This window comes from Nesoenas mayeri (assembly GCF_963082525.1).
Source record: "Nesoenas mayeri genome assembly, chromosome: 1".
In the NCBI taxonomy this organism is placed as follows: domain Eukaryota; kingdom Metazoa; phylum Chordata; class Aves; order Columbiformes; family Columbidae; genus Nesoenas; species Nesoenas mayeri.
The window spans coordinates 71684926-71705039 of record NC_137541.1 but is presented as its reverse complement, the minus strand read 5'-3'; positions in this window follow the sequence as shown (position 1 = coordinate 71705039).

Sequence of the window (20114 nt, the reverse complement as noted above, 5' to 3'; positions counted from 1 at the left end):
ATCATGTGAGCTTAATTACACCCTGAAAATGCTTGCTTTTTACAACCAACTGTGATAAAACATAAAAGGCAGTATTAACATATAGTGCAGTATGAGGGCAAATGCTCATTCACAGCATTTCTGAAGAAGGGGATGAGTTTTTAACATTGCTTAGTCTGGCTTTATGAAATGGCACTTGTCAGCAGAGTGTATATAGCCCTGTTACGGTTACATTTATAAGATTAAAAAAATGCCAAGGGTATGTTTCCTCCTTTTATCTAACCAGCCTATTCTACTTTATAATGTTGCATGTACTATTGACTACAATATTTATAATCGTGTAAATTATATGTGAGAACAGATGATAAATTCACACTGGAGTCTACTTGGCCCTTAAAAATTTTATGCAACTCTGAGGAAAAGTTACTGTTTAAAGAACCATTCTGGAAACCAAAGCCCTTGTTTTAACAGCCCAGCCTTGATCCTTTAATGCGGTCAGTGTTTTGGATGAGTGCAGGTCTACACTTAATTATGAATTTAGAACGATCCAGGAATATTTAAGAACAAAAATACCACCTCCAGTATAGCGGTTAATTTCTTATGAATAATGGCTTTGTAATGATGTGGTATTTTTCCACCCTAACTTTCACAATATACCCTTCCATAAGAACAGTCTGGATCTAGGGATTTCTATCAGCATGTTATTACCAGTTCCAATGTTTGGCATTTGTTGTGATTTTATAGTAATATTAATAACATATTTTTGTTTCTTTCCCTCATACATCTAAGCCTTCGGAACTTGTTTTCTTTGCAGTGTTTTCCCTGTAGTCATGAGGGATTTTTACATATTTGTAGAGAATCTGACATACTGTAGCTGAAGTATTAAAAAGCAAGAAACATAAGACTTGTGATTCTGAGAACTGGTAATACTGCTTTTAGGATTGAGGAAGACTTTTTTTTTTAATGGAACATTTATATGCTTGTATGTGAATCCATTACATGACATACACCGTGGTTAGCAACAGCTTTTGTGTATCACGGCTCAGGTTCCCATACACTCCTGACAGTATGTATATTCATGAGATTCATGACATTTTCCTGCATCTGCTCTTATAACAGATTTCATTTCAAAGCAGCATTTCATTGATGTAGTACACTCATGCATTTTACGTATAATTGCTTTCATCTGGTTGTATGATTATTTTGTGACACCTAGTGGATAAATTGATAGTAGTGCCGATTTGAATTTCTTCATTTTGTTGGTTGTTTGGGGTTTTTTTAGATTGTCTTGATAGACATTCTGGCCTGGAAACTCAATTCTCATTACAAACATGCAGTCTATCTTACTTTCTCTCTCTCTCTTTTTTTTTAGAGCTTTGCTTGTGGAATAACCTGCTCATAGCCAGGTGAACAAACAACCAGAAACAGTCTTGAGGAAGTGCCAAGAGTCCCAAAATAATGCAAGGTAGGAAACGTTTGAAAATTTCGTAGTATCGTCAGGATTGCTACATGTGCAGTGTGTGACCTTCACACATCAACTTTTTCTCCTGTATTAGCTTTTCTGTGGTGTGCTTCAAACATGCAGTTCCCTTAGGGATTGATTATACACTGCATAAAGTTGTAAAACGTTACAAAGGAGTGCTTATTACCCTGTGAGGACTTTTAGAAATACCCATTCCTTTACTGCTCTTAGAGAATGAAATCTGATAAATAATTAAAATATTATTCTATACACACAAGAATGTTTTCAGAATATTTACATCAAGAAACAGAGTCTAGAAATGCCTTAAATGCATGACCTACTTTCACAACTTAGATATATCTTATGAAGTATATCTTAATTTACATGTCATGGATTCTATGCCTGAAGCTTATTTCAAAGTCATTTCTCTTACATGAAAATGTTGAAATACTGTCCAGTATGTTTGCTATAAATGCTGTGAGATAGAAAAATAGGTGTTTTTATATTACTCTATTTTTTATGTTAAGGGGAGGGGAATTAATTATTTCAGTTGCCCCAAGTCTGCTTGCTGTATTGCTGAGTTTATACTATTAGTGTGCACGTTTCTGTCTTCAAAGAAGGTATGATACGCTCCTTGCCAAACAGATTTTAAATTCTGAAATCTTCCAGTATCCCAGAGCAGGCATAGGACAGCAGCTTAAGTGAGAGCTAAGATAAGATTTTAGTAATTTTCAAGCAGGAGCTAAAAGGAACTGTAAGGCACATGAATTGGAGGTGAGAGGTTATGTATTTTTCGTATGTGGAGAATTGTAATGAAGTTGTGCAGAGGACATGAAGAAATTTATTTTAAAGACTGCCTTCAAGATTTTAGGTTTCAGCTTTTCACTCCTCAGAGAAAACGTGTTGCATATTTCTACTCCCAAGAGGCTTCAAAATCAGAAAATGTAATACGTCTTTAATACCAACCAACAAGGTGCTCTTTGCCTGTGCTCTTCCGAGTTGCTCTTCCTAACAGTTCTCTTGTGACTTTCATTTATGTAGAATTAGGGCCTGTAGCAACAGCATCATGAATAATGGACACAAAGCGTCTAATACACCGCTGAGCTCTGGCACAGACCTGCTCACTCTCTACCACCTGAAGCCCTGCATTAAGTCTATTAATGAATGTTTAACCAGTGAAAGCTTTAGTCTCGGGTAAAGAGACTTAACACTACAGGAGGTCTATGGAGAGCCTCAGCCACCTTAGAAAACAGAAGGTGGTGCAGAGGGAGCCGAAACAGGCAGCTCCTCACCCGTAATTCATGAGTGCTCGTTGTGACAACAAGCGCCATGTCATTGTCACTGCCCCACTCATCCCCAGCACTCCAAAAGTCTTCGCACTCTTGGTGCAAATGGCCACAACAATTTTCAGTGGTTCCCCCCTTGCTTTTTTAAGGCCTGTGTCATGTAAACCTGGTGTGGGTCTTAGACTGGGCTTCGCCCTGGCTGGCTAATGAGGTTGGTAATCTCATTAGCTGTGCACTGGATGTATGTATAAGCCTTCTTTTCAGTGTCTTTGTTGTGCCCGCAGCGTGGAGTACTCCAAATAGAAAATAACCGATCAGGGCAAAGTAATCGTGACAAAAGCACATGTGTGTAATTTTTTTTTTAATCATAACACAACTTGAGACGATATCAAAGGGTGTTAACAAAGCTGTCACTGTGCGCAGAAATCATCTGCTGGTAACCAAAGAAGAACAAAAACTAAAAGGAAAAAGGAATCTCAATAACTAGCAGCGTCGTAAGCAGCAAGTTGACAGAGGTCCCTAGGAGTTAAAGCAGAGCCTGGCGCAGGCTCCAGAAGGAGGGTGGAGGAAGAGGACATGAACTGGGGAGACCCTGCACCCCCAGAGGCAGACAGGCCATCCCAGCTGTGGTTGGTGGAGGCCTGTGCTGCAGGGTGTCCCTTGGCTGGGGAGACCTCTCACTGTCAGCTTCTCTGTGTCCCAACAGGCGCCTGAAAATGTCTGACAGGGTCAATGGAAACACCTCCTTTTGCAAATGGGCTTTTTGGTCAGGTCTATGGCCTCACGTCCTCCTCCCTGCCAAAAAAAAACTAAGCAAAACAAGCAAACAAAAACACAAACAAAAGCCACCAGAAATAAACAGTCCACTGCAGTTCTGGTTTACAAGGCCTGTACAGGCATTTTCCCTGTGTTAATGTATGTCAACTTCCAGGGTTCTGCTGCTTGACTGTCAGGTTGAAGCAAACCCAGTGGCTTGAGCCAAATTGCAGTTCAGACCCCAGAACATAATTCTGAAATGGAAATGAATTTTAAGCTTTGAATAATATTTTAAGGCAAACAATCCTGTGTGGATTGGTGATTTTATGACAGCTTTTCAATGCTATCCACAATTTCAAATGCTACAGGTCTAAAGTGATCATGACAAACGAAACAGTTTGTAAAGGATGGATTTTGCATGTCTGCATAATAGAAAGCTTATTCTTCATTAGCACTCCAGTAACTTTATCCTGTTTGAGGTGATGGTAAATTTGTGTGCATTGTTATAAATACAGAATTTTAGGCTAAATCCATGTAATGCCAGGCTATTCAGACCCTTGGTCTAATCCTGGGTCCCAGACTACTAATTTCCTCACTCCTTGTCAGCTGCTTCGTCTCACTGAGGGATAAAATATAAAATGAAAGCGGTATGGAGCAAAAGGCAGAAGACATTTTTCTACCAACGAAAATTATTGGTGCGGTTGTGTTTCTACAGAATGAATTTTGATTTCTTGTTGAGGCTTAGAACATACCCTAACAGACATTCCCTCTTGGTGCTTCATTAAGTTAGTACTTGCATATACAGGTTTATTGCATGTCTTTTAAAAAAGAAAGCAATGTCCAAGGATTTAAATCCATTTCAGAGGGAAAATTCAGTTTTCCCAAAAGGAATTTGTGGGTTGAGATTGGGGATAGCGGTTTTTAAGGTGTCAGATTGATATTGTTTTCACGATCTTGTGATACTGGTTGGTGTCATTTTCCTAGCTTACATAGGAACTGGAATAAGGGACACTTCCTATCAGTGCTATCACACTACGCTGTCACATAGGTTAGGTGTGATACTCTATGAATTGCATTTATTAAAAACGTCAAATCTGGTTGACTTATAAGTCAGATAGCTTATTTAAGATTCTCTGTGTGGTGGAGTTTTTTTCTATCAAAAAAATGCTTAAAAATATTATTCAGTTGCTTTTGGGATGGCCAAGTATTTAGCTAGGGAGACTGGAAGACTATGATCCTGACTGCTGTTTCCATCAGTGATTGTGCCCAGTTGCATTTATTTTCACAGGGCTCGAGGAGAAGTGAGAAAGGCTTGATTTGGAAGAGTTGGACATCACATATCAAATCAAGAATACAGGTGCTCAATTTAAGTGTCTGATATTTTGTTCAGAGATGTTAAGCAAATCCGGGTGATGCCAGCAGAGTTACGTGAGTTCAACTCTTCCAAAAAAAAGTGAAGATCAGCATCCTAAAATTAGCGAATATTTGCGAGAGGGTGTGATTAATTTTTTTTTTTGTGAGTTTGCATTACAATGTAGAGATAAATTGTGAATGTTTAGGAAATGCTTATTGTAAGATGGGTTTTATATACCCGTTCTATTGCTATCTCTGACAAGAGGAAGTAAAGCTGACACATTTTCTTAGCTCTTCTCTTAACAAGAAACAATCTCTAATTTGTCACAGCTTCATCTCCTCTTAGTGCAGACACTCATCTCCCAGATAATCCAGCCCTTTCATTTTTGCTTTTACATGTGATAAGATATCAAGAGTACCTGTAGCAATTGTTTTCTCCTAAGACGTACCTCACTTGCCCTGGGTGGATTTGCCATACGCACACAGGTTTCATCTCCCCTGGACATCGGCTTCACCCCGATTTCTGGGCATTAGGACGTGGTAATCGTCATTTCTGCCACAGGGAGCTCAGAAACGCAGCCTGGCGTGATTTCCCCCTCCTGCTGCTGCCGCTCCCGTGTCGCGCCTGGCAGCCATCTTAGGCCTGGGCAGGAGGCCCATTGGGGTGAACACGCCACCTCGGCTGGCGAGTACGTAGACGGAAAGATTATGCTAGGAAAACACGGAAGATAAATATTTAAGTCCTACAAGACAAATAGCTCGTAATACACTGAACGGTTCTGTGTTCCTTTTGGAGTTGTTTTGTTTTTTTTTTTTAATGTATCTCCTCAAATATTTATTTAGAACACACAGAGCAGCTGGTGATTAGCCCTGGTTTAACTTCTCTTTTTTTGTGGAAGCTTTGAGAGATTCTGAGTGTTTTCATCGTTCTCTTGAATACTAGCTTTTATGGCTTTTTAGCATTCAGAGTATTATGTGAGCAAAACTCAGAAATAAATGCAATGGAAAAGTAAAAATTTTGTCAGTGTAGGTACTGCAGTTTGCAGAAGCAGAAGACGTGATCCCACATCCAAGAAAAATGAGCTGTTGTTTCGGTGGAGAACTTTTTCCTAATGTATTCTGTTTTGAAGCATCTGCTTGACATTCAAGGCATTTTACAACAGTAAGGCTATGAAATGCCTAACATATACGTACAGAACAGGTGCGAAGGTGCGGAATGCCTTTGATGTATACCCAGCCTTAGCTCCTTGTCTTTACTGCTAGTCGGATCTCTGCACACCCATTCAGTAGGTTAAAGCAGCTACCATTAAGCACATCCCATTTTTTACACTATTGTAAACCTTTTCTGAAACATGGTACGGGAGTGGTCATTTCTATGGAGGGATTTCCTTGACTTTTGCATGGAGCCACACAAGACTAAGGAAGCTCCTATGCAGGTCTGGGCTGCTAGTCAGGCTACAGTATGTGACATGGAATTATTTAAGCTAATGTATTTGTATGGTTTCAAGTTCTGTTGCCTTTTTTTGCCTTTTTTTTTTTTTTTTCCACAGCTGCTCTTTTTCCTCAAATATTTGCAAACAATTGGATAAAGACAGTGCTTTCAGTCAATATGTAAAATTATTTATTAAATAGAATCATGTTACAGGGCCTATGATGTAATAAAAAGTAGACAAAGGTGAACAAAAATTCTGTAACTGATTTTAATAGAATTACTACTCAATGCATGTAATCGTTGGCTTCTACATTCTTTTCTGATTTGTAAGATTTCTAAGGATCTGGAATTGTTGACTTTGCCTTCTGTGCACCATAATTTGTGCTCTATTGGATTGTGAGGACTTACTTCAAAACTACTGAGGCCAAGTGAAGGCGTACCATTGATTTCGGTAGCGTGCTAATTGCTCCACTTCTTAAAAGAAGTCTCATGTTGACTTTGAGGAAAGCATTTGCACAGAAATCTGTCAGTAGGGTTTGTAGAAACCAGAACAGCACACCTGAACATCCTGGCACCAAGTAACCTCACTGATGAGCAAACATCACAACCAAAGTTGATCACCCATTTGGACGTTACCAGTAGGGTAGATAATGATAAATTTGATCTTCTACTTACAGTCTGGCTATACTAATGTCTAGTTAAAGATACTATAAAATTAGTATACACAGGCTAATGTTCTTCTGTAGCCAGCTGAGAAAGACAAACACTTGTACAGAGAACTGTCTAGAGCAGGAGCCGATCTGAATCTAATTTTAGAAAAACCTGCGCCTGTCCACTGAATGTAGGAGGAGGCTGTGAAGGTTTGGTCCTGCGAGTATTTCCCATTGTGCCTGCCTGAAGTTCCAGCAGAATCTGTACTGTATTATTAAATACTAACTTACAGCAAAGTTTCACAACTGGGGAAAGAGCTGTCATTTGCCATTTCAGAAGCAGCTGTATTTCAGTAGTGGGTAAGACCATGATATATGTCAGACTTCACAGGAATCACAGAATCTGTGTTAGTAGAATACTTTTTACTTCTTCAAGGATGCTAGCTAAATGAAGGCAGTGTGTCGCTTTTTTATGTTTATTTTTAAATATATTTGAAAATATTGTGTATCAATTTTGTCATACTTAGATCACAGGAAATGGAATCCTTCCCTCCACCAAATAATTTCTGTCTGAAATCCTTGGGAAAAGTTTCCTGCCATGGCACTGCTCTGTCACAACCCTGTTCTGGAAGGATGATGTTGCAGTTCACATTGCTGCCCAGGACCTGTTGAATTCAGTGGGAAAGCTTCTCTTGGCCTCAGCATCCATTGCAGCAGAACCTCAGCCATTTCACCCAACAATGACTCTTGCCAGCAAATGTTTGTGACATTTTCGATAGTGAATAAATAGTCCGTAGGAGCAAGAGTGGTGACTGTATGTCGCTTTGGAAGCCAGAAGATAATCATTATATGGAGACATGCTGGAAACGGCTGATGTGGTCTGCATCCAGACCTGCAGGAAAGTCCTTCCCTTGTCACAAAGCCTCTGAGCAGCCTCCTGCCCTGGAGCAGTCACCGTGTTCCACCTCCAGCCTGCAGGTGGGACATTTACCTTCCTCCTAGGAGCCCAATGAGGTTTTACATTTGCAAATCATTCTGAGGTTTTTGGGTAGAAGTTGTTGTGAAAATTGCAAAGTGCTTGGTCGGTGTTGTCCCACAGTCTGTAAATCAGTGAGGCTTTTAATTATATAACGACCCTACTTTAAACCTGTCCTCTTTCCTATTACGTCATAGACATCGCAGACTTGGCCCTTTGCCTTTTTAAAAGTGACTGCTGAGGTATTTATTAACATCAGTTCCAAGACATTTTTCAATGAGTAAGGGAGAGTTGGAATATGGAAATGTCATATTTTTCCTAGTATTAAACAGTTGTTAAACTAGAAACATAACTCTTGCCAGATATTTTGTATGCATGTCGTCTTCAGAGAAAGAAAATGAACATGCGTTTTCTTTTCATTAAGTATTTTAAACTTCATCCTTGTTTGGTGATCTAGTCAATTAAAATAAGTTTATGAGCAGCTTGTGAAAGCAGAAGACTAATTAATTTTAGATATTGGATAACGCACATTCTTTTCCACTTCTGTGAGCTAATGAGTACTACTAATACCCATAATAACAGATCTTACAGGAAATAGTATTACACAAAGTTTATGGTACTTTACAAATAACTATCTCACTATCTTTGTGAATTAACAGACTACTCCTATTTTTGTGGGAAAATATACATTAAGGCAACATGATACCAGAATGGCACATTGATTAAATAACCTTTATCATTATTATAATTGGAGAGAATAAGAGAATCTTTTTGAAATGATTAATAAAAGCTCACCAAGGGTGAACATTTTCCAATCTTCTACCTAGCATTCCACCTAAAAGTGAAAGTCAAGATATATTAGAGATAAGCAGGCAGCATAAATCCCTAAAACATTCAGGCTTTCCAAAATGCTGCCATTGTTTGGATCTATACTTGCACTTCTGTCCCTTAGAGTCACTGGAATCAACTGTAAGGGTAAGATCTTCATCTGAAATTTCAAGTGGCTGGAGGTGTTTGGGTCTGTGGGGTATTTCAGGCTTTTCACTACTGTTTCTTATGAGGAGAGACTGAGAGAGCTGGGTCTGTTCAGCCTGGAGAAGAGAAGGCTGAGAGGGGATCTCATCAATGTTTGTAAATATCTCAAGGGTGGGTGTCAAGAGGAGGGACCAGACTCCTTTCAGTGGAGCCCAACAACAGGATAAGGGGCAACGGGCACAGACTGAAGCACAGGAGGTTTCATTTGAACATGAGGAAAAAATTCTTTACAGTGAGGGTGCCAGAGCACTGGAACAGGCTGCCCAGAGAGGTTGTGGAGTCTCCTTCGCTGGAGACATTCAAAACCCACCTGGACACCTTCCTGTGTGATCTGCTCTGAGTGAACCTGCTTTAGCAGGTGGGTTGGACTAGATGATCTCAGAGGTCACTTCCAACCCCAACCATTGTGATTCTGTGACCCATCCTTTTAATTCTAGATTGGTCCTTTGAACTGTTTTCACCGGACCATCCAACATGAAGAGCTGCTACACTGAAAGGCTACATTGTTTTTATTCTTCCACTACAAAGCAAACGCTTATACAAAAGTCTCACTTTGAAGTAAATCACACAATACACAGGTTTCCTCCAATTGGATTATGTAATGCTGTTATATTTGTATAAGGATAGGATTTATTTTACACTGCGAGCACGTTATGTGAGGTGACTGAACAATACTAAAGGTGCCCATACAGCACTGCTAAAATTCACCAACTTCTGAAAATAATTTTAGCGAAAGCTCCAATACAAATTCTAGGCTTTTTAGAAAAATACTGACATCTCTCACCACATACATGAAGAAGATGTTTGATTTTAAATATTTTGTCTAAAAAAACCTGAGGTACCGGGTAGGTTTTTTCTCAGAGGATTATTCAGAGAGTAATTGACCTTGCCAAAAAGCTGACACTCAGAAAATGAAAGCATTTTAAACCCTTAAGTACATAGAAAAAATTATCGTGCTTTCTGCTGCAGAGCTTTCCAAATGGGTTTCTTTGCTAGTGGATACAGAGAAACTTCTGCTGCCAGTTTTTACCATGTCCATCAATGAGATGTTGAAATCTCTCATGCTGCTCTTTATGTGTAGTATACAGAGAATATTTTAATATTTATCCTTTTTGGCCTGCAAGGGCATTGATATTACAAGACATGAAATCTGGGGCTTTACAGTATTTCCTCCGATACAACAGTCTCAGAATGGACAGAGTGGCACCGTTCTTGTTTTGTGCAACAAATATGCACCATGTACAGCTCGCCACAACCTGTAACCTCTTTCTGTGTGTGGCCCAAGTCCACTGCAGTGAAATGATCTTTGCAGTTGATGATGTAACATTGACTGTTATAGATGGCCATGTTGCTGTCTAATTTGGTTAGACACCTACATTCTCCTTTCTTCTCTGCTTCGTTTAAAAGTGTGTTTGTTCCTTGGAGGCAAAGTAGGTCTCCTCTCTGCCTGTCTCTGCAGTGCTCTTAAGATTTAAGTCAATCTAAAAAAATACTCTTTTTTTCACTGTACTTGGTCTCTTGCCTGTCTCTTTCAAACTGGGGGTCCCCACAAGCCATGGTATAATTTTGGTGGTAACAACTGAGTGAGAAAGCTGGTGCTGTGTATGGTTTTCCTTGAGAAAATGCACAGAAAAGCTGCTCTCTGCTTTTGAACGTGCTCTCACTCACCTTCTAATTGTTTCAGTATGCAGTGAAATGAAATAGACACATATGTGTTTTCTCTCACTCCTCTCTTTTTAGGTCCCCATATCAATTATGCTGAAAGCAGTGGCAGATCACTTCAGTTACCCTGAAATATGACCTGCGCTTTTGGGGTGAGATCTGCTTTATGGCAAAACATCGCTTTAGTTGATCTGTGGGTGGCTGATGCGTGTATCATTTGTCGTTAATCATTCTTTAGTTAACTGTTAAGAAAAAGTTAAGTTAGCTGAATAAGTTAGGCTATTTGCTTTAAAAGTTTGCTTATTTATTAAAGCAGTGTTTATATTACACCATGGGCTGGTATCTAAGTTATTTCCACTTCTTTAGATCTGGCCTGAGTGAGAAGTGCTGTGGTCCATCAAACCAAGTGGTGGGGAATAACAACCTGCTCAAACTCTAGCGTGAGGTTAGAGTAGATTATAATATAGTGGCAATTTTGCTAGTTATATTAACCAAAGTCTGTGTAGTATGGTAGGGTGTGTTTTTTTTGGCCGTTGTTTCAGAGCTGGGTTACAGTTCACTGAGGAGTGGCATATTGTTTAAGTAGGCCATAACATTTCCTCACAGTCTTGACAGATTCTTTGTTCAGTCTTACAAATTTACCTGTGCAGGACTTGGGAGATTCAATTAGAGAAACTCAGCTGTTCCGTGTTAGGATAATAGAGGAATATCTAGAAGCATGTTGAACAATCTGTCTAAGTCAGCATCCATTCTCTAAGTCATAGCGATGCCTTTCTTGAAGTGACAGAACTGGTTTGATAAGATGCAGTCATGTTGGAGCTGGAAGTACAAAAGTACATTTATTAAAAATGAATGCTGTATCCTTCTTTCCCCTCATGTATCTTATCACTGACATGACTTCACAAGTTGCAAATCTGTTAAACGTTTCAAACATGAAACTAGAGCTCATTAAGCAAAATGTCGACTGGTATATAGCAAACTGCTTCAGACTCAAGACTGTTAATATTTGTCTCTAGAGCTTTTTGTCTTCTAGGTTGTCACCAAGCAGTCCTTTTGTCTGGGAATACAGCTCGTGTTTCATCTGATCGGAGTCTGACTGTCCTTTGGGGTGAGGTAGTAGGTTGTATAGTTTTAGGGCTCTGCCCTGCCTGTCACATAACTATACAATCTACTGTCTTTCCTGAAGTGGCTGTGATATCATCGCTGGACATGCCTTCAAAAGACAAAGCAAAAATTTTTCAGCTGTAACATTATCTGTCTCTGTCTACATGTTGGATTTGGTTCTTGTAGCAGTGTTATGAAAGAACACGTGCCCTTATAGTGTTTAGATTCCTGCATTTCTCCTTCACGTTCAAAAGCAATTCCCTTTTTGCTATTTTCTCAGAGAAGGTGGAGTGTAAGTGACAGGGCACAGGAGCACCACACAGTCTACAATGCTCAGCTTTCTCAGACTGACACAAGAGTGGCCATTTGGAAACATTTGACCTGTTTCTCCATTACTCTGTGGCATTTGTGTTGATATTCAATGGAAGATGCCACCTTTGATTCAGCAGCTACTTAAATCTGCTTTGCATAGGCTGTTTGAGAAAGTATGAAGTGATGAGTTGCACAAAACCCAAAGAGGATGTCTTCCAGTTGCTTGTGTTCTGCCCTGGAACTGGTAAATGCTGGACCCCTAAGTAAAAAGGCTTCTTTAATCAGTTTTCGTACTCTGATTTAACTTGATTTTTATTACATAATGCTAATTTGGGAGAGACAGTGCTTGCCACTGCAGTTCTTACGTCTCTGGAGTCAGCCCATGAATTCTGACTGACTCGCAGGTGAAACTGTGAGGAAGGACCAACAGGAGGTAATGATGATCTTTTTAAGGTCATAAATGTGTGGGCTAGAAGGTGCTGAGAGAGTCTGACTTGCAATTGGTGAAATGTTAGTTTCCTTCAGAAGATGCGCTTGATGCTCTAACAGGATGAGGTAGTAGGTTGTGTGGTTTCAGGGTAGTGATTTTGCCCCAGTCAGGAGATAACTATACAACCTACTGCCTTCCCTGATAAGCAGCATAACAACATCAGTGTTTTAATTCACAGAAAAACAAGGGCTAGAACATACTTCTGTGACCAGCAAAGTAAGTCTACACACAGTTGTTGTTACCCTGTCTCCAATAGCTCTAAATGTAGTGTCGCATTATTTTTTAAAACTGCCTACAGGATAATTACTTTCTTATAAGTCTTTATTATGAAAAATTGAATTAAAGAAGTTTTGCTTATTTCAAAGCTTGTCTGCTCTTGATCTGTTTGATTTCTGGTTCATTTCAGTGGAATGAAAATATGGTGGGAAATTATTCAAAAAGCGCTGTGAACTTGCATTTGAGCTGTTCAGATTTCTGTGACATCTTAGTTTGAATGCAACAAATTTTACTAGCAATGTACTATTCTTGCTCAACCTTATATCCCTGTCGCGGTTGAGACGGACAAACGACATGGACCAAGTTCTTTCAAGATGAAAGTAATAGATGCCGTTTATTGCTACAAGTGCATTTTTATACAATTCTACCAGTTCATGTGTCTTTTCACTATTGGTTACAAGTTACAGCACTAACATCTCATTGGTTAATTTTTCTATCATCCATGTTATTCTTCTATCCCCTTCTCTCTCACGGGTACATCTCTCCTCTCTCCGGATACTCCTTTACTCCCATCCTTCTCAAGGGTAAATCTTAATATCTCAAGGCTGATCTCTACTCTCATATTTTCTGTCAAGGATTCCACAGACCCGCTGCAGTTTCCCACATATCCCCCTCGAGAGTCTTCCAGTGTTTTGCAAATAATACCAGATTAAGTCACACAACATCTTCCAGCAGTTCCAAAAAAAAAAAAAAAAAAAAAAAGGAAAAAAAAAGCTGTCACAATGAAAATCAAGGGCCAGATTTTTAAAAATAGACATTGATTTGTACCCTCAGTTTCCTGTGAGCAGGCTCATTTCATGACATTTAAACGCCCCCAAAAGAGAATTATCTGCTATCTAAAAGACACAAAATTGCACCTGGAAAACCATTAGGTCCATTAAAGACATTTTGAGAATACACACTACAGAGTCTTACACCAAAAAAATGTGGAAAAAAAGGGAAAATAACAGCAAGGTGCTGGTTTTGATTGTGTACACAGGAATCATTCTTTCACATGCAAAATATACCAGGAAATAGGAATAATGTAAAACTTAAGTTTACATTAAGACCAGAGGTGTCAAAGTCATTATGTATAACCGTTTGTATATATTTTGATTACACAGCATCTCATTACTGTAGATTGAAGTAAAAATCTGGGTTGGTCATAATCCTCTATTCCTGTCTCACATGCTACACAAGTGAGAGATAAGCTGAGATGTCCACAGTGAGAGCACATGCAAAAAATGATGTTACATTCAACAGCAAAACCTGGGTATTTATTTTTCCTCAGGTCCAAAAATATCACCTATCTGGACTCAGATGGTATTTGAGGGCATCCAACAGCTCCAAGCCTTTTGTGAATACCTTTAATGAAAGGTTGGGCTTGTTATTTGAGTTGTGTTCATAGAGAGGGATGAAGGCAGTTGATAGAAGAGGAAAAATTGCTGCATATCTGAAAAACGTAGAAGAACAGGCGATACTGTGGCTGTTTTTAGACTTCGTGCTGTCCAAAGAGGCTCTCTTAATTTAAAACTGCTGTAAGGATACTTACCATGCTGGCCATGTTCAAGGGCTGTGGGACATGCATTGCAGATTCTGAACTCTCTTTCTTCTGCTGAAAATGCAGACTCACAGCTGCAGTGTAAACATCTCCGATGAGCTGAGTAGTGATTGCATTGCGTGCAGCTTAAAACATCCTGCTCCTCTCCAGGATACAAAATTAGCTGGAAATTTCAAGCTTAGCCTTACATTCAGTAAACATGTAGGAACTGTTCTGTATGGGAGAAAGGGGTGAAAAGAGGGAAAATGCTCTCCATATTCTACAACAGCCTGTTAGACCTCGTCTCTGAATTCGTTTAAAATCTTTCAGCTCTGCCTGGGTCAGCATTTTGTTCTTGGTAATGAGCTGTGAGTTTTCAGATTCTCATCATTCTGGCAATCCCATTAAACAAAGGGCCAAAACAATCCGTAGTGTTCTCTTCGCTAGGATATCTACAGTAAATGCAAAAACATGTGCCTATATTTAGCAGCGTGCAGGCCTGCAGTTAATCAGGTCTGTCCTTAGCAGTTGGTGTCATTACAGCTAAGGGGAACGCCAATAGAAACTTTAAAGCATAACTCTGTTGTACCAAATACTTTCCAGAACTGTATACTGAAAATGTTTGTATCAAAAGCTTTAGCAGTAGCTTGGGCTGCTGGAAATGTGATAAAAAACAAGTTGTTGGGGTTTTTTAAACTCAAGTCAGCATTACTTCTTGGGGTCATGCACTGTTGTGTTGTACTCAATAGGTGCAAGGAAAAAGCATAATCCTGAGTACGCATAATATAACATGATAAAAGTATATTATAGCATACACTTTTATAATCTGTGTCTGCTTAAACTTTTTTTTTTCTTAGTGTAACAACAGCATTAATCGATGAGTAGAAGCTTAATACATCTTTGCTGGAAGAAAGCCCATACATGTGCTTATAAAAGACCAGGTAAAAATTGGTAGGCATGTGATTTTCTGTGAGGGCAGGATTTCAGTTGTTAGTTCCTCTTCTGTGCCTTGGAGAAAATACATGGTGCTTTGAGACAAGGCACAAAAAAGGCATCAAGCAGATCCCTGACATTAAAACCACTGTTGGTGAATTTTAGATCGCTGCTGTATGGATGCATGGAGCTTTATACCTCTTCTTCTGTGATTCTGTTCAAGGCTGTTACATTTGTGTTGGGTATTTTCAATGTGAGAAAAACCTCCATATTCTCCAAAAACAGATGCCCAGCATGAAAATGTTGATTCGATTTGGCAAAGCACTAAAGCAGGGGTGTCAAACTCATTTTCATCGGGGGCCACATCAGCCTCTTGGTTGCCTTCAAAGGGCTGAATGTAATTTTAGGACTGTGTAAAATGTAACTCCTACAACACTTATACAAGTGGCTGATGAAAATGAGTTTGACACCCCTGCACTAAAGCAAAAGTAAATGTTTTTAGACAATCCAGGTAACCCTAACAACAGGCTGCGCTACCAGCCCCGCTTGTGAAAATCTGTCATTGCAACTGTGGTAGGTACCAGGACGTGCCAGCTGCTGGGGCTGCTCCTCTGTGGCAGCCCTTGAGAGGGCAAAGACCTTGAACACAGACATGGCTCCTGGGCACTCGGCTGAAAGGCCAAGTTACAAAGGGGGATTTATACTGGGAGAGAATCCAAAAGCACAGTGACACCATAGCTGACATGCCAGCCCATGCTGGTGCAGATTCATGACACATTGCGTATTGCTAAACAGGAGTGGAGCTTGTGGTTGCAGAGGGAGAGTCGGCGCACATCGGGAAAGAAAAGGTGGCCTGCCTTGTGCTTGGAGAGGTTCTCCACAGAGGACCTGGTCCCGGGATTGTGCTCATACTGGGGGATGTTAAATGAGAACGAAATAAAATGTTAGCATCTGTGGTGAAACAGCATGCACCGTTCAGAGAATCAGAGGTCTGAGCACATTGCTGATGTGATTGTGCACAGCAGTTACCTAGAAATGGTGTAGCTGAAGCCTGCTTGGGCTTGGAGGGGTGTTTGTAACCAACGCTATGCAGTTCTCATACCAGTTATGGGAATAATCGTTATCAGGATTACTGACGAAATAAAGGCATGAAATACAACAGCAAATCAAAGGTGGGAAGGGAGGGAGGGCACAGAATTGGATTAAAACTGCAAAAGGGACTGGTAAAAGGAGGATGGTCATCTAAAATGGAATTTTACCAGGACTGCAAGGTTAAACCACATATGCTTGAAGAAGGAAAAACAAACAAACAAACAAGAACACCAACAAATTATCGTCTAAGCAGGAAGATGCCACTTCTTGCACTGAATTCACTTTAACTCATTTGTCCACCGGGCATCAGGTGGGAAGAAGCGGTGCAGCTGCGAGTCCACCAAGTGCTTTTGTGTGGTGGGAGTGCGGGAAGCAGCTCTCTGCTGGTGTTGTGTCACTGCAGGCAGAGTGGAGTGATGTCAAAGTGCCGCAAGAGATACAGACACCGAGATGTGTTTGTATCTTCAAGTCTCTGCATGAGAGGTGTTTGCTCTGCAGGGCCTCTCCCCTGTAGCTCTGTGTGTTGGTGTGAATTACTGCATTAATTAATACACTTAATGGAAGTGCAAGAGCTGAAGGCCTTTGAGGCACCTACAGGGGCCAGTCGGGAACAGGATGTGCCAACATGTGCCCCACTTGCTGACGTTCAGAAGGTTTTTGAAGCGAAAAGAATGGCACAAACTTTAAAAACATTTTCTAGGAAAAAGTCCAGACAATGTGATCTTGAGATTCAGAGACTGCACAAGGATGTTGGCTCTAAGAAGGCAACACCCTCTCTGGTTGCACGCAGGAAATCCTGCTGATGCCATAGTTGTTGCATGGATGCAACAGAGTGGGGATGTAGCCCATGCAGAAAAAGGCTGTTCAACTACGTGTAAGTCAGCTCCTCTTGGCAGAGAGGACCCCCCCAGGACATGCCCCAGGGCCTTCAAGCACAGCCTCTAGCCCTCGTTAAATACAAGCTCAGCTGTCTCCCATAGTGCTTGAACCCAAAGTTGTGTCCGCATTTGGGTTGTAGGACAGCCCAGCTCCTTTATTCCAGGCTCACAGATACACCTGCCTACAGTGACACCAAAGCGCCCAGTTGTGGCTGCCTGGCTTATTCTCTCTGTGCATCGCTGGGGTTTCACCAAGCAACATCAACAAAGCAAGTCTGGGCTCCTGCTAAAAAGCCTCCAGCACCGTGGGCTTTGCAGAACTGGGAGAGCTGTGAGCAGCTGAGCTGCAGACAGCTTTGTTGCTGCAGTGCAGATGCAAGAAGTGGAATCGCTGGAGAAAAGTAAAACTTAGCCCAGCCCAAAGAGCAGCACAACAAACTTGAATGGTGGGAGTATTAACAAAGCATTTTAAAGCCATATTGTCATGGCTCTGATACGTGTGGCTCAAAACGATCCATGAAGGTATCCATGTATTAACTTCCATTACAAAAACTGTGGGAGATGGGAGCCTTTGAAGATGTCTGTGAGGATCTGGGATTCAGTGACTTGTATGCCCAGATCCCACCCCCCCCAGAAAAAAATAATCTGTCAGCACTACTTAAAAGAGCAAGACAAAGACATCAAAAAACCTAGGCCAAAAGACCCACTGATTTTCAAATAGATCTGTGTTCCTAAGTCACTTTGGCACTTCTAATTGTTTTACAATTAACAGTAATGATTACCAGCCATGCGAAGCATTTCATGCTATAAAGGCTTTTGTCTGGTTGCGGAATAGAGCCTGTGCCTAGACTCCAATGCAAATCAAAACCATATGAGTAACCAGGTTAAGAGACAACCAAGTTCCCTGATGTGGCTTATGTTTGTATCCCAGCCAGGGCCTGAGGCTCTTACTCGCGATTTTCCCTGTCCAGCTTGCATATTCAAATGTAAACAATAATATTTCCATCCTTGAGGAGCCCAAGTGAGATTTTATAATGCAAACAAAGGCATTAGTGTGTTAAAAAGGTCTGTCAAGCAGCTGGAAGCATGCAGGAGTTTACATATTAGTGTATGTTTTTAATTAACACTTGGAAGAGAGCGACAAACACTTGATGCACTTAGAACTAACACAAATAGAAGTACCTTACTTACATGTTTCTCTGTGTAAACATCTAAACTGAAAATAAAATAATTCCTGATAAGGTAAATTGGAATTTACCTTTTGTGAAAAACGACGGCCTAATCGATTTTTTTACACAGCAAGACGGGTCTTTTGAACCTCTCGCTTTCGGTGATGAAAACACCTCCCTTTTTGTGGAACTGTTAAGAGTAAAACACAGTTTGCAGCAGTCAAGGGTCTAGGTGGTTTCAACATAATCTCGGGCTTTGCTGTCCTTCCTGAGCAGATTATTCCCATGTGGGCCTATACAGGCTCTTCTCTCTGGATTTAGCCTGAATTTGGTACTGTCTCTCTTACATCTGTTAAAAAGCTGCCCTGTGAGCTTGACGAATGGTGCTGCAGCAGTGACTATTTGAAAATCTGATAGGGAATCCCATAGGTCCTCTTTCTATTTAAGCTTGTCTTGCTGGCTCATTCCAGTGACCTCCACTGCGGTTAGACATTTGATACCTATGGTTAGAATATAAAAACTTTTTTTCCTCTAAATTTTCAACGTGTCCAAGACTTGGGTTATATTACATTACATTTCAGATATGCTCTTCTTGGTGACAACCAATGATAGGACAAGGGGTAATGGGTTCAAACTGGAACACAAGAGGTTCCATTTAAATTTGAGAAGAAACTTCTTCTCAGTGAGGGTGCCAGAGCACTGGAACAGGCTGCCCAGGGAGGTTGTGGGGTCTCCTTCTCTGAAGACATTCAAAACCCGCCTGGACACATTCCTGTGTGACCTCATCCAGGTGTTCCTGCTCCAGCAGGGGGATTGGACTAGATGATCTTTTGAGGTCCCTTCCAATCCCCGACATTCTGTGATTCTGTGATATTCATGGTATTTTACTAGGTGACAAGGGAAAACAAAACAAAACAAAACAAAACAAAACTTATCATTCCCAAATTTTATTAAAATTTGAGCAAAACCAGAATTAGGAAATCTCCCTCACAAAGCTTTCGTACTTGAAAGAAGATTTTTTTTTAAAGCAAAGAAAAAGAGATTGCATTATCCAGTATATGGTAGCATATCTCTAGCTCAAGCTCTTTCCAAATTTCTAATGGAGAAGCTACATCTACGTTAGTCTGGGTAAGTGAACACACAATAAGAAATGGTCATTGTTCATGTAAAACCAAAAAAGCTACGAAAGGAAAACTCAGCTGATGGTGGCGTATTCCTGCCTACAGCTACTTTAAACCATGCTAAGCATCTGCAGCTGGAAGACAAGATGTGGTTTGCCCATGTGTGAACCAAAACACATGGTAACTTCGTTTTTAGAGATGATGCCAGGTGAAGGTAAACACCTCAGCACACATGACATGGGCAGTGCCGGGGTTTGCTTCAACTTGCTGATACACAAGCCTGCAGCTTTACATACCATTCAGCAAGTTGTCTCCCCCAAAGATAATAAGGTGCACTTTTTCCCCAAAAAATATTTAGAGCATTTTTATCACTGTCCGACCACGAAGAACCCTAGGGTTTGGTGGGGTTTTGTGCTCTGGGTTGATTGCAGACCATGCTTTTAATCATCAGAAACACGGCAGATGTGGTACTCATTAGATACTTAGAGTTTCCACCTGAATTTAGGTAGCCTGATGGCTGAGGGAGGGAGAGGCCTAGAAGAAAGATAGGAATGGAGTTTTTACCGGGACTGTTGTGATAGGACAAGGGGTGATGGCTTTAAACTAAGGAGGGGAGATTCAGGCTAGAC